Source organism: Medicago sativa, chromosome 3 (genome assembly GCF_051527215.1).
Source record: "Medicago sativa cultivar Bolivia chromosome 3, Bolivia_mono, whole genome shotgun sequence".
NCBI lineage: Eukaryota > Viridiplantae > Streptophyta > Magnoliopsida > Fabales > Fabaceae > Medicago > Medicago sativa.
Window position 1 is genome coordinate 21,728,783 of NC_140751.1, and position 15,639 is coordinate 21,744,421.

A 15,639-nucleotide genomic window follows, 5' to 3' on the forward strand; every position below is an offset into this window, starting at 1 on the left:
ATGCAGGATTGAGTGGGCTACTGATGGCCCATCTTTTGTTATTTTTCTATTTTTGTTTCAGCACTTTGGTTATGTACTCTTAATTTTATGTTCGAAGAATTTTACTTGCTTTCATTTAGTTTAACTCGGTTGTACCCCCCGTTTATGTAATTATTCCTGCACTTGTTTATTATTGATGAATTTGCTTGTTTAGTTGACTTTTTACAGTTTGATAAGAAATGTTTGTTCAAGTGGTATTCCAAAAGTTCAAAAGGAGGAGTGACTTGGTTTTCAAAGGCGAAGTGTACGGCAGTAAAGATAGGTAGTCACAACTCTCAGAAATCTCAGCCATAAGGTTCATTGCCAAATTTTGTTTTTCAATTTACTTATATTAGAATATTCCGTGCATTTACATTTCTAGAACTTGCGATTTTTCTCTACTATTGATTGATCTTTGTCATTAGCACACTGAGGCAAAAGTGCTTGGTCCTGTGAGCCTTTTGAAGCCTACCCTGATTGTTAATTGTTATATTTTATCCTTTTCTTAACCACTTTGAGCCGGCAGGATTAGAACTTTTTGTTCGGTGACAAACTACATTACAAGCTTAGAGACTTTTAGGACTTGTCCCATATTGTTTTTCTGAGTTAGGCATTGTAGAATGTTGCTAAAGATTAAGTTTGGTGTTGCTATTGGAATTTGCATCCAACAAAGTTTGGGGTGGGGGTATTAGAGAATAATAAAACAAAAGAAAGAATTGTCATGCAAAAATACACACAAAAATGGTGTATCAAAATAAAATGAAATTGAATGATGAAAAAAGGGACAAAACATTGAAAATCCGAGTAACTTCAAACTCGATTATCCCAACTGTTATAAATATTCTCTAGTACCTTTGCAATTGTTGTTCTATGAGGTGAATGAATGTGTTGGATTGAATTTTGTGCTTAACTTCCGTAGGAATGCCTAACTCAAATTTTGTGTAGCCTACTTATCCAAATATTATCCCACCTTCACCTAAGCCCCGTTATAACCCTTAAAGACCTCAAAGTGTGCATTGACATTGATTTTGATTGACATTTAGAAACTTTTCTGTGTATGAACCCTTTTCAATTTGTTGCGTGGAGTTGTGAATTGGTGGATGCGAACAAGTCAAACTAGCTCATCTTTAGCTAGTAAGGTGTTGAACTTTTGGGTACTATCGCTTGATCAGGTAATTGTTATTTTACTGTCGATTGTCAGCTTTGCAAGTAAATTCCTTGAGGACAAGGAATGGTTTAAGTTTGGGGTTGTGATGACATCTTGTCATTACGTAATTTTATATGTACTTTTATCACAAAATGGAGCTCACAAGAAGACTTATGCAGCAAAAAGAGCAAAAAACTGAAGAAAATGCAAAGAAAGGAAACGTGTCACGGTTTGTCAAAAACGTGACACGATTTGGTGAAGATCAGAAGCATGGGTTCGACATTAAGGAAACGTGTCACGATTGGTAAAACATGACACTATTATGAGAAACCCTAATTCAGTTTCTTGCTCCATAAGGTAAAAACGTGTCACGATTCACTTAAAATGTGACACGATTTGGGCGATATTCTGTGCCTATTTAAGCTGAAGTCTATTCCAAAAACAAGGGGAACGAATCAAGGAGAGCAAAGTGCGATTTTGTGACTACAAGTAGGCCAAGGAGGACGATTTCTTTATCCTTCCACCACTTTGTGTATGTTTTAATCCCTCTAATGATTATGTTATTTGTAATCACTATTATGAGTAGCTAAATAAATTAGAGGTTAGGTCTGAGATGATTCTTTGTAACCCTAATTGATACATGATGTTGTGAAACTCTATTTATTGTGAATGATTATTTAGTCTTTATTCAATTCAATTGTTCTTAATGCTTTTTATATCCTGATCAAATATAAATATGATTTAGTGAGAATGAATGACTACTGACCATAGCTTTCTACTTAGACTTAATTGAATTGTTCTAATAAACATGGTTAGTCTAGGAATGGATAATCGTTTATTAGTGATATTAGGTTAACATGCTTTAAACCTTCAAAGATTATTAGACCACCTAAGGGATTAGGGGCTGTAGTTTGAGAAGAGGGTCATAACTCAAGGGATTGATTAGGACTATTTTGTTAACTATCGTGGGACTAGAAAATCATTCACACGAATAGGTGCAACATACCAATTAGGGAAACATTGATGATTCGAAAGACCTAAACTCATCTCTCTCTTATTCTTAAAAACCAATTTTATTTTCAGCAATTATTTTATTGAAACCAAATTAATCTATTGCCTAGTGGCAAATCAAAACAAATTTTACACATCCTAAAGTACAACGTAGTTGAATTATTGAGATTAAAAACAGTCCTCGTGGGATCAATATTTTACTACTTCGATAGTATTTGGTGCACTTGCCAAACGCCTATCAATAATATTGCACATAGCATTGTGTATATTGATAATGTTTCTGATGTTTGGAACGAGTTGAAGGAGCGGTTTAGCAAAGCTGATCGCATTCGTGTTTGGAAGCTCAAAACTGAGATCAATAATCTCAAGCAAGGTACTGGTTCTGTTAATGACTATTACACTGAATTGAGATCCCTTTGGGAAGAGTTTTATAGTCATAGACCTACACCTTCATGCGTTTGTCCTATGAGATGTGTGTGTGCTTCAATGCGAAATGTTAAAGAATTTAGGCATGAGGATCAAGTGATTCAGTTTTTGAGTGGTCTTAATGAATATTTCTCTATTGTTCGCACTCAAATCTTTCTTATGGATCCATTACCCCCTCTCAACAAAGTTTATTCATTAGTGGCTCAAGAAGAGAGTCATCAAGGTATTGATGTAGTTGATGATAGTAAAGTCTTCTTGAATGATGTTGAGTCCAAGAAATCATCTGGTAAAGGAAAGGGATCCACTTCTCAGGGAGGGAAAAGTGGTAGACAATGCAGTTTCTGTGGCAAATCAGGCCACACTATTGAGACCTGTTACAGGAAGCATGGTTTTCCTCCCAACTATGGTAATGGTAAATTCAATTCCAATGCAAATTCTGTGCAAACTGAAGATCCTGATGAAAGTTGCAAAGGATCTGCTGACATTTCTGCTAGTAGTTCATTGCCTGCATTTACTAAAGAACAGTATGAAAGCATTCTTGCCTTAATTCAATCTTCTAAGGTTTCATCTCCTGAGCCTATGGTAAACCAGGTCAGCAGCTCAGTTTCAACTAGTCATACATCAGTTGAAGCATCTACTTCAGGTAATGCTTATTGTTCTCTACCTTTTCACATTGGCTGGCCTGTGTCAAATCCAACTTCTGGATATTAGATTCAGGAGCAAGTGACCATATTTGTTCCTCTTTGAACTGGTTTACTACCTATTATAATATTGAAACTACCAATGTTAAACTTCCAAATAATAACATTGTTGTCACTAATATAGCAGGCACCATCAATCTCACACCTCATTTAGTTTTACACAGAGTTCTATATCTCAAAGATTTTTCTTTTAATTTGATTTCAGTGTCAAAACTGTGTTCCAGTTCAAATTGTACTTTGCATTTCTTTGATAAGTTTTGTGAATTGCAGGATATGACCTCTCACAAGAAGATTGGTTTGGCTGATCTATGTGAAGGATTGTACAAACTAAAGCTTGAAGATAGCATTCCCAGAGTCATGTCTATCTCTATTGTTGATCCAAATATCATTCCCTCTACAGCTCTTTGGCATTATAGGCTAGGGCATTTATCTCATTCTAGATTAGCTATAATGAATAAGCAATTTCCTATCTTACAAACTGATCCCAACTTAGTGTGTGAAACTTGTCATTTTGCTAAGCAAAAGAAACTTCCTTTTTGTATTAGTGCCAAAAGAGCTATCAATAAAATGGAATTTTTGCATTTTGATATTTGGGATCCTTTATCCATTAAATCTATTCATGGTCATAGTTATTTCTTGAGTGTTGTGGATGATTATAGCAGATTTGTATGGATCATTTTATTAAAATCAAAATCAGAAGTTCAATTACAAGTTCAAAATTTTATCCTTTTTGCAGAAAATCAATTTGACTGCAAGGCCAAAATTGTCAGAAGTGACAATGGTCCTGAATTTGATTTACAACATTTTTATGCTTCAAAAGGCATTTTACATCAAAAATCTTGTGTTAAAACTCCCCAACAAAATGGGAGAGTAGAAAGAAAACATCAACATATTTTGAATGTTGGGAGAGCCCTTCTTTTTCAATCAAAACTTACTAAACATTTTTGGTCATATGCTCTTATGCATGCCACCTACATCATAAATAGAGTTTCTTCTTCACTTTTAAAGGACAAATCTCCTCATCAACTTCTTTTTGATCAAAACCATGATTTTGATAGTTTTAAAGTCTTTGGTTCATTATGTTTTGCTTCCACTCTTTGTTCTCATAGAACTAAACTTGCTTCTAGAGCAAGAAAGAGTGTTTTTCTTGGCTATAAACTGGTGTCAAAGGATTTGTTCTTTTTGATTTGCATTCGAAGCAAATTTTCATTTCCAGGCATGTTGTTTTTTATGAACATGTTTTACCTTATAAAAATGATTTTGCAAATCCACTTTCTCATCCTTCTGACCCTAAATTTTCTTCGAATACATTGCTTGTATATGTTCCTCATGTAGAGTCACATAATCATGATTCCATTTCTGATTCTCCTCACATCCTTCCTTATATTCACAATGATTCTCCTCCTCTCAATCAAAACCCTCCTATACCTAATATACATGATCCCATAGATGATGTTGAGCTTGTCATTAGAAGATCAGAAAGAGTTAAAACCATTCCTGCTAAACTTCAAGATTATGTTTGTATCTCCTTCACAGATCAACCAACCTCATCTTCTTCAGGTAATCTATATCCTTTGTCTAATTTTACTTCTTCTCATTTTCTTTCTTCTTCACAATCACACTTCACTTTATCTGTCACTTCACACACTGAACCCAAATCTTATGAAGAGGCTATGCAATCTGAACACTAGGTTGAGGCTATGAATGCTGAAATATTGGCTTTAGTAAAGAATGGTACATGGACATTAGTTGATTTTCCTCCCAAAGTTAAACCTATAGGGAGCAAAAGGTTGTTCAAAATCAAATATCATTTTGATGGTACCATTGAAAGGTAGAAAGCCAGATTGGTTGCTAAAGGGTATAGTCAGATTGAAGGACTTGACTATTTTGAAACTTTTTCACCTGTAGCAAAGATCACCACTGTTAGAATGCTTCTTGCTTTGGCCTCAATCAATGACTGGTTTTTGCATCAGCTTGATGTGAATAATGCTTTTCTGCATGGTGATTTACATGAAGATGTGTACATGCAAATCCCACAAGGTGTTCATTCTTCTAAACCCCATCAAGTTTGGAAGTTAAATAAATCCCTTTATGGTTTAAAGCAGGCCAGCAGATCATGGTATGAGAAATTAACCCTCTTTCTTACCCAGCAAGGTTATACTCAAGCTTCTGCAGACCACACTCTCTTTGTGAATGCTTCAAATGATACATTCACTGCTTTATTAGTGAATGTTGATGACATTATCTTAACTGGAAATTCTTTGCCAGAAATCACAAGAGTCAAGCATTTGCTTGATGCATCCTTCAAGATCAAGGATTTGGGTAAACTAAAATACTTTCTTGGCCTTGAAGTTGCTTATTCCAGCAATGGCATATCTGTTTCTCAAAGGATATATTGCTTGGATTTGCTCAATGATTCTGGTTTATTAGGCTCTAAACCTGTTTCCACACCTATGGATCCTTCTATCAAGCTGCACCATGATGGGGGGCTACCCTATGAAGACATTTACTCATATAGAAGGCTTGTAGGCAGATTGATATATCTGACAAACACAAGACCAGATATTTGCTTTGCTGTTCAACAACTGAGTCAATTCTTATCTGCACCAACCAAAACTCACTACAATGCAGCATGTAGGGTGATTAGATACTTGAAGAATTCACCAGGCAAAGGCTTATTTTTCCCTAAGTCTTCACATATACAACTTTTAGGGTTCACTGATGCAGACTGGGCAGGCTGTGTTGACATAAGGAGATACATAACAGGCTCATGCTTCTTTCTTAGCCTCCTCTCTAATATCACGGCGCACCAAAAAACAAAGCACAGTGTCTTGATCTTCCAGTGAAGTAGAATATAGAGCACTTTTAGCTGCAGCTTGTGAAATGCAGTGGCTGATCTATCTTATCAAAGATTTAAACATTCACAATGCTAAGCGTCCTGTTTTGTATTGTGACAACAGAAGTGCTTTACATATTGCAGCAAAGAACCAAAAAATTAGAAATAGATTGTCACTTTGTGAGGGATAAGGTACAAGATGGAACTATGAAGCTTCTTCCGGTTTCAAGTGCAGAACAAGCAGCTGACTTCTTCACTAAACCACTACATCCTAAGCCTTTTCTTACTCTATTGTCCAAGCTCCAGCTTGTAGGAGGCTGTTACAAAATAAAGGGAAAGAAGAGATTACTTGCGATGCAAGTAATGTTGCAAATAAGAAGGAAGAAGTTACTTAGGATGCAAGTAACTTGAACATGCCAGCTGCACTTTCTGTTATGGTAGTTATATAAGTAGTGCCAGTATATAGTTAATGTATGATAGCTATAATAAACTCTCATGAACCTATAAATAGATGCTTGTACATTGTAACAATTAATTCATTCAATAATGAAATTTACTCTCTCATTTCACTCTCTTCATTTCTGAAGTTTCTTGTTACTCATCAATAATACAAAGTACAAACATGGACTAAGCATGCGTTTGGAACCTCACTGGCCATGTGATCCTCGCGTTCCGATGCGTTCTTTCACTGTAAAAACCTAAAGCTTAAATACATAGGTTTTTCCTCAATGCGAGTCTGTACTGTGATTTTGCTAGCCACACCACAATACCAAACAAAGGCTAAAACTTATTTGATCTCTGAAATGAAAAGTTTGTTATAAATATTAGGTTTTATATTAAGCCTAACTCAATTATTGATGTAAGAAATCTAATTGTGCTGGATAGATAAAATGAGGTTTATAGGGAAATATCCAAGTTCAGCCTTGAAAAGAGACAAGACTTAAAAAAGTTAATAAAAAATGATGCATGTGTGTGTGTGTTAGGGAAGAAGAAATTTCTACATTTGATGCTATATGTTTCTGTTTTCGTTGTGTTAATAAAAAATGACAGTTTGTGAAGCATCGCTTTCTCCAGTTTATGAAAATCCATGATAAATATGACTAGTTTTGGCCTTATGTTTTTCATGATGTGTACTATTTGTCTTGTTAGGCTATGTGAGAGCTGAGCCAGTGATCTACAAGAAGCTGGAGGCTTCACCTAATGAAATTTCACTTTTGAAAGCTTATGTTGGAGATAGACCAACATGGAGGAACCCATGGAGGGTGGATCCGAAGTTCAGGCTCACTGGTGTGCCAACGTTGATCCGTTGGGAAAATGATGCGGTCAAAGGTCGCCTCGAGGATCATGAAGCTCATATTGAAAACAAAATTGAAGCCCTTGTTGCTGACAAATGATTGTCATTGTGTCTAAGATAGTTGTTATCAGCATGTACTTTAAACTTTGTGGTGAATACTGATGGTCACAAGCGAAGGCTTGAATAAAGAAGAAAGTGGTTTGTTCGTACTGTGTTTTGAATTTTATCATAAATGTGATTTTTAATCCTATATTATGTCGAGTTTGCGGTGTATTTAATCTCTGACAACCAAAATTTGAAATTACTCTAGTCAGTGGTAACTTAAACCGCAATACATGCCCATGTGATATGACATAAATTTGTAAATATCCTTTAGAATCTGATTACTCTAAAGAAGTTGTGTGATATAAAACTATCATAAACTCTCTTCTTCTGATTTTCTAGGATTCAGGTTATATGTCGTTTAAAATGAAAGACATATGGACTATGATCTTCATCTTTATAAATAATTCATACTCTTCAAGATTAACCATCTTGATCTTTTATTGGAGTGTTCTTCACATTCATTCACCCCTGCTTCAAAATCTCTCTGCATGTACTTTTTTACAAGTCTCACTTGAAATGATGTTCCGGTTCCCTTTGGGTTTGGGGTACCCTTTGGGTTTGGGGTAAATTGCTTGGAAAATACGCTTGAGGGGCCAGACTCACAGCTTGTACTGGAGTGCATAAGTAAATCAAGTACGAAACGAGCGAAGGAGAGCAACCTTGTCTTGCTTCTAGTGAAGTGTATATGAACCCACATCTCATATAGCTCGCAATAGTTAGCCTACTTATCGCTTTTTTTATCCACCGCTTCACATTTTCATAGGAGCACTGACGAAGCCGTATAAGTGCACACAACTCATACAAGTTGCAATATTGCTTTTATAGTTTACAACAGAGCCTTAACAAAGTCAAGAATAGCATCAATAAGAGTGGTTGCTATCGACTTCTCTAGTATGCAAAGGTTTGTTATATATATAGAGTAAAAGTTCAAATGGGTGCTCGAGAAGGAAAAAAAATTAGTGAATGTTTTGAATCATGATAAGTTTAACAAAAGAAACACAATTTGGTTGAAGGTCTTAAGTGTAGCTTTTGTCGAAATTAATGTGGCATGCTGTGATTTTGCCATACATACCATAAAATTCAAACATGGACTACGTCTTTCTCGCGATCCAATGTATTTTTGACCGTGAAAACCAAAACCTCCAATCTTCTCCCTCACCGGAAGTCTTCCCCGCGATTATGCGAGCTGCATCACATTACCAAACATAGGCTAAAAATTATTTGATCTATGAAATGTAAAGTACGTAATAAATATTAGGTTTTTATATTATGTGCAAGTCACCAACTTATCAAGGCACTAATTTCAATTGTGCTAGATTGACGCAGGGACGGATCCAAACTTTTGGTACATATGGGGCTAAATTTTCAAAGAAAAAATAATGCAAACTATATTAAAAATAAGAAATAACATTGTTTGATGCAATACATTACAATCAAAATCTCGTCTTCTATCCAATTGTTGAAAATGAGCTAAAATGACATCATTGCCAAAAGAACATCTCTTTATATATAAGTTACAAGACGGTCATTTAGTCATTTATCACCCATTTTGTTACATAGGTTACTCTTCACAACTTTTATTTCTGAAAAAACACGTTCAACACTTGCAGTTGCTACCAGCGAGAGCAAATTAACTTCAAAAGTTTATAAATCATGGCAAATGTGTTGCATTTATTTGTTTCCAAAAGTTTTGCACAAAGATCTGAAAGTAATTTCAACTTAGCAAATTTTCGTTCAGATCGAACATTTGTAATATAATTCTTAAGTTAATGGTATAACGCCACTTCCGACACATCTATAAAATCATTTGGATAAAACTTAGTCATCCTCAATAATTTATTCACATCAAAAACTACAAATGACTTTGCGAAACTCAAACATAAAACACATCCTAAAAGAGATAGTTTACTCATCTACTAACTTTTTTTTTTTTTGAAGGATACTCATCTACTAACTTGTTCTTTTGTGTTATATCCATTATTAAAAAAAAATATAGGGAAAAGGCATGTGGGTCTCATAGCCCATATGTACATCCGCCCCTGGATAGACATAATGAAGTGTATTGGGAAATATCTAAGTTCCATCTTGAAAACAGACATGACTTTTGAAAAAGTTAATATGAGTGGTGATAAAAATGGTGTCTGATTATAAAAAAATAAAATAATTATGTGTGTGTTAGTTCATCTTTGCATGTTATTCATCTTTTGATGTTTTATATAATCTTAACATACACTGTTAGCCTAATTGCACAACCCTAATCCTGTATTTTTAGGCGCCAATCAATCCAGACAGTTAGATCATTGTAATTAGAGGCGGTTAGCACATCAGCCGTTGATCAAATCCCACTCCTTCAAAATTGAAACACGTGCATCTTATTATCTCACCTCTCCATTATTTGTTCAATACCGATGCAAACTCTATTGAGCCCTATGCTTCCCTCTTCTTCTCCCTCTGTCACTTTGATTAAGGCAATTATTCATTATTTCACACATGGAGCAATTATTTTCTTCATGGTGGTGTCTTTCTCTTCCGTCCAAGGTACCACTCACTCTCTAAATTTATTTTTGTAATTTTTTTCCAGAATTATTCATTCATTTTTTTATGGTCGCTGGTTACGGAGGTGGTGCCGGTGCCGGAAGTGGAACTATGGCAGATGGTCGGTGGTTACGGTGGTGGTCGGTAGTTACGGTAGAGAATGATTGCATTCCTCTATTTTATCTGTAGTGAAATCAGATTGTGTACCTTTTATAGCTCTACTGCCACCATTACGCTTTGATTCTAAACCCTAAGTTGATATCTATGTAACCAATGATTCTAAACCCTAAGTTGAACCTAAGTTGAAATCTGAGTTTTATAATTTGTTTTGCTTCATATTTTATGACTCTTACTAACCTAATTTGAATTTTGTGGCAAAAATTCATTGATTTTATTACCCTTCAACAAAATTTTTGACTTTGCAACTCCATGTACACCTTTTTTTTTTTTTTTTATGTTTGTAAAACTCAATTTCCTTTGTGTAAATGATTAAAGCATATGTACTCTGAACAACATTCTTAGTATGCAAGAGCCATGTCAATTAATTCATTTCAAGTCATGTATTTTTTTTTTTCAAACATCCAATTTGCAGATATGGATTTTTTTTCCTTGATTATATATATATACTGTGAAGCTTCGTCTATGTGTATTCTTAGGACCGCCACCGTAATACACTGTCATCTTTCGTCTATGTGTATGCTACTGTGAAGCTTCGTCTTCTAGGTGTTCTGTCATATCACAGTTCAATGACATCTCTTTTATGTTCTTCAAACCTTTTATACTTGAGTGTTATTTGGATTCTCCCATTCTTCTTCTCCTACTTAATATATCAGTTTGTTTTTATAACTGAAATTTTGAAATCTACCCCAACTGATATGGTATTTTTGTTCTTTTTCTGATCGATTTTAGAAAAATAAAAGGCATGATTTTAATGTATGACGAAACTGAACAATTTGAATTTTTTTTAGTTATAATCAAATGAGATTGGAGGCCTATTAGGAGAAATTAAAGGTGAGTTATTATTTTAACAGTGTATACCAGTAACTCTATATTGAATGGTTTAAAGGTGAGTTAGGATCATTTAAATCTAATTGGGATAAGACAAACTGCATTCTATATTGAATGGTTTTATATTGTGTAGTCTGATTTATATAAACTGCATTTTGATTTTTCACACTATGATTTTTTCATCATACTATCACAGTGTTAAAAATGGATCATCTATAAACTATCAGCAAGGCAACTATATGGAGTGAAGCGAGAATATAGAAGACTATGATGTCCTTGATAATAACCATGGTATGTATTCTCATCCTTGCACTTTTTATTTCATCTGAACTGTATGTCTTTTTGGTAAATAGTTGGATTACATCTGAAAAAATACTCCTATTCTATAAGTTGTTTGCTAAAAAAATTCATGCTATATATATTTGCTTCACTTGAAGTTTTTATTCTGATTATGTTCTTTTTCCATGTGACCAGGACCATAATATTGGGAACATGCCGAAACCCCAGTGTAGCCATGAAAGACGTCAGCAAAAACAGTAGGTGAAGACGCACAAACCGGAAATAGAACCAGCCTCTGCAGAGCTGGAAAAAACAACATCTGAGACAGGTATGCAGCTACAATCAAAGATGTTGCTTCGAAAAACCATTGATGAAACAACCACAAAAATAAAAACCAACCATTTTGACTAACATTAATTTTGAGAAGTTTGATTAGTTATATATTTCTATTTTGTTATTTGAAGTGTTCATCTAATCATGTCTTATTTGAACATGGTGTTTTGCATTAAAAATTAAAATTCATGTATTCTTTGATGTTGTTGTTAAAGCATATTTCTCATGAATCATTGTTGAAGTAAAGGAATGTAGTGCATTACTAATGTGTTAGGATTCACCAAAAGTTCTTGCTCTGTTATTAAAGATATGCAACCCCTAAAAGTTTTGAAAGTGTGCATCTGTTTTATATCTATCCTGATTCAACAAAAAATTGAAAAAGTCATGCTCAAAATAAATATAGCCTGTTCCATTAGCATGCTCAGCGCAGGTTTCTAAAGCAAGTGAACTGTGACACATATTTCAGCTCTATATATAAAGTATATAAGTCAAATTTTTGGACACATAATTGTTACAAATATTCCTGTGCTACTCTTAATTGTTGCAGTTTCAATTGCATTTTTGTAGTCAGATTTTCTGTCTATGATTTACTGCACAATAACACTTTCTGGCTATGCAAATTTCTTCATATTTGATATTTCAATTCTGCATTGTTTATCTGCGTTTATACTTTAAGTCAATGTTGTTTTAACTGCACAGTTTTTCTTGACTTAGAAATCAATCAGTGTTTGATAATTTAACTGTTAGACCTCTCATTAAGGCCACACATCTACTACAATAACTGTCTAGCTAGCTACCTGAATTGATGACAATTAATAGTTGATAGTTTATTTTACTTACAAATAAAGAATGAATGAATCAATTTACATCTAATTAAGTGTTCTGTATGCACATTCTCCATTTCTTTTTCTCTTTCATAGAGTCTTATCAACCGATATTAAGGGAATATGGGATGTGAACATTTTTTTGTAAGATGAATGGCCTTAATATTTCCGACCAAAGGTTCAATATTTTTGTTTAATTTAAATTGGTTGCTACTGATAATGGATTGTTGTGTTTTCATTTTCAAATAATATCAATTTATTGTTATGGAGCTATTTACTTTCCTTCATTTACATTCACACTCTAAATGGTGTTAACTCTTTAACTTCTTTTTATGATATGCATCGTGTTGTGAATCTTTGATTCAATTATGTGTTTGGGTGCTTGAGCATGAGTTTATTTTAAGGTCTTTTCCTTATTTGATTTGTCTAGACAACACTGGCTACATCTTCAGCAATTGGTTAAATTGGCGTATAAAGACACAACCACATATAAGCTAACATCGTTGTGTAAAGTTGCTGGCACACCTGGTTTACAAACCTTTGAAGTCTACAAACCTTTGTTGGTATGTTTAAATGTGAAACCGGCTGACTTTTAATTGAAACATTACTTGCAAATTGATATATATACATGTTGTAAAGACGCTAATATATACATCCCAATTGTATTTGTTTTTAAATGTTGGCAGGTGATTTGTTCATGATGTTAGCCATAGTTGCGGTCAATACCCATGTTACAAGACACGTTTTGAAACTCAGATCACTTGGAAAAATGCTATTAGATTGAAAGTGGAGTAGTATATGTTGCACATTGATGGCTGTGCATGTAAAGTTATGGATAATGAAGTTCTTTTGTCAATTAAAACAAGAATTGTTAACATGCATCGGTTTGTCACATAATTTGTATTAATTTCGTTTGATATAGTAGAATGAATTTAATATTATCTTTTTGGTTATATATGACATGTGCGGCAGCACGGGTAGACGATCTAGTTGATAGGATGTTTGATAAGCATGCTAATTCTCAACTTATGGGAATTTATGATGTCTGATTGGAAGTTTAATAAAGAGTGGTGATAAAAAAGATGATTTATAAAAATAAAAAAAAAGGGGCAACCCGGTACATTGAAGCTCCCGCATACGTAGTGTCCGGGAAGGGGTCCCACCATTTGGTGTATTGTACGCAGTCTTACCCTGTTTTTACACAAGAGGTTGTTTCCAAACACCACAAGAATTCCCCAATTTACTAACCAATTCAAAATTGCATTACTGGGGGATTTAGGCCCTCAGTAATTACTGGCGGAATAAACCTTCAGTAACATCCAAAAAAACCCTCAATAACGTTACTGAAGGATAAATCCGCCAGTAATATCAATAAAGAACCTACGATGTATTACTGGCGGAAATATTCCGCCAATAATGTAAATGCACATGTCTTTGCGTTACTGAGGGATATAAGTCCGACAATAATAGTATAACGGATCAAATATTCCGCCAGTAATGCAATAGATCCGCCAATAATGTTCCTTTGCGTTACTGAGGGATATAAATCCGACAGAAATACGACAGTAATAGTATAACAGATTAAATAATCCGCCAGTAATGCAACATATCCGCCAGTAATAATGTTGCATTCGAATCCGTCGGTAATACACAAATTCCGCCAGTAATTGAAGCAATAAATCCGTCAGTAGTCCGCTTATCCGTCAGTAATGGTCCATTGCCATTAATAAACGAATCTGTCAGTAATGAATCAAATCCGCCAGAAATGCCTTTGTGCAAATTGTTTTATACCTCCGTGAAAAAAAGCTCCCCTCCCTCTATACACCAGATCTCTCGTCACCAGATCTATTCCCCACCGTCCTCCGGAAATCTTCGCCGTCGTGACGAGAGAGAAGGCTGAAGGCTGAAGCGTGACCCCTTCTTCTCCTCCGGTGATTCAGTGTGGCCTCCATCCATCACCCATCCCCAGTCACACCGCGACCGTGTTCGTCGCCATCTCTACCTCTCCGTCGAAATTGAAGCCCGCAATCACGCCACGACCTTTCAGTTACCCACTTTCAGTGCGATCTCTGAAATGAATCTTCATATGTCTCCATCTCACAAACCCTAATTGAGTAAGTGTAAATTACTTTTCTTTTGTTTGGTAATCATTTTTGTTTGGAAGTTGCTTAATTCCTTAATCCTTTTTAACTTTAGTAATTCCTTTTTAACTTTCTTAATTCCAATCTGATTCATTCATCATTATGCTGAAATAATAATTTTCTTAATCACACACTTTCTTAATTCCAAACCGATTCCTTTTGCTTTGATTTTGGAATGTTTTGGGGTTGTGTACGTTTTGGTGAGTTTTGGTAATATTTATTTATAATACTTATGTTTTCATTAAAATAAATGTTGATGCAGGGTGTTTCTCAAATGAAACAGGTTGGGGATTGATTGGTAGAGACAATTGTGGGTTTGATTTTGATTTTGATTGACATTTAGAAACTTTTCTGTGTATGAACCCTTTTCAATTTGTTGCGTGGAGTTGTGAATTGGTGGATGCGAACAAGTCAAACTAGCTCATCTTTAGCTAGTAAGGTGTTGAACTTTTGGGTACTATCGCTTGATCAGGTAATTGTTATTTTACTGTCGATTGTCAGCTTTGCAAGTAAATTCCTTGAGGACAAGGAATGGTTTAAGTTTGGGGTTGTGATGACATCTTGTCATTACGTAATTTTATATGTACTTTTATCACAAAATGGAGCTCACAAGAAGACTTATGCAGCAAAAAGAGCAAAAAACTGAAGAAAATGCAAAGAAAGGAAACGTGTCACGGTTTGTCAAAAACGTGACACGATTTGGTGAAGATCAGAAGCATGGGTTCGACATTAAGGAAACGTGTCACGATTGGTAAAACATGACACTATTATGAGAAACCCTAATTCAGTTTCTTGCTCCATAAGGTAAAAACGTGTCACGATTCACTTAAAATGTGACACGATTTGGGCGATATTCTGTGCCTATTTAAGCTGAAGTCTATTCCAAAAACAAGGGGAACGAATCAAGGAGAGCAAAGTGCGATTTTGTGACTACAAGTAGGCCAAGGAGGACGATTTCTTTATCCTTCCACCACTTTGTGT

At 34.8% G+C, this 15,639-nt stretch overlaps 1 long non-coding RNA gene across 7 annotated transcripts; it reads left to right on the top strand.

The window, feature by feature from the left end:
* The first annotated feature begins 9,943 nt into the window (after positions 1-9,943).
* On the top strand, positions 9,944-13,434 carry LOC146936367 (uncharacterized). Of its 7 annotated transcripts, none has more exons than XR_015033175.1 (6): positions 9,944-10,076; positions 11,042-11,084; positions 11,278-11,372; positions 11,556-11,688; positions 12,948-13,080; positions 13,204-13,434. It is a non-coding gene; the product is annotated as an uncharacterized LOC146936367 (long non-coding RNA). The 7 variants fall into 7 exon arrangements; XR_015033174.1 differs by lacking the exon at positions 9,944-10,076 and adding an exon at positions 10,123-10,226; XR_015033171.1 differs by having other exon boundaries at positions 11,042-11,372.
* Positions 13,435-15,639: the final 2,205 nt, after the last annotated feature.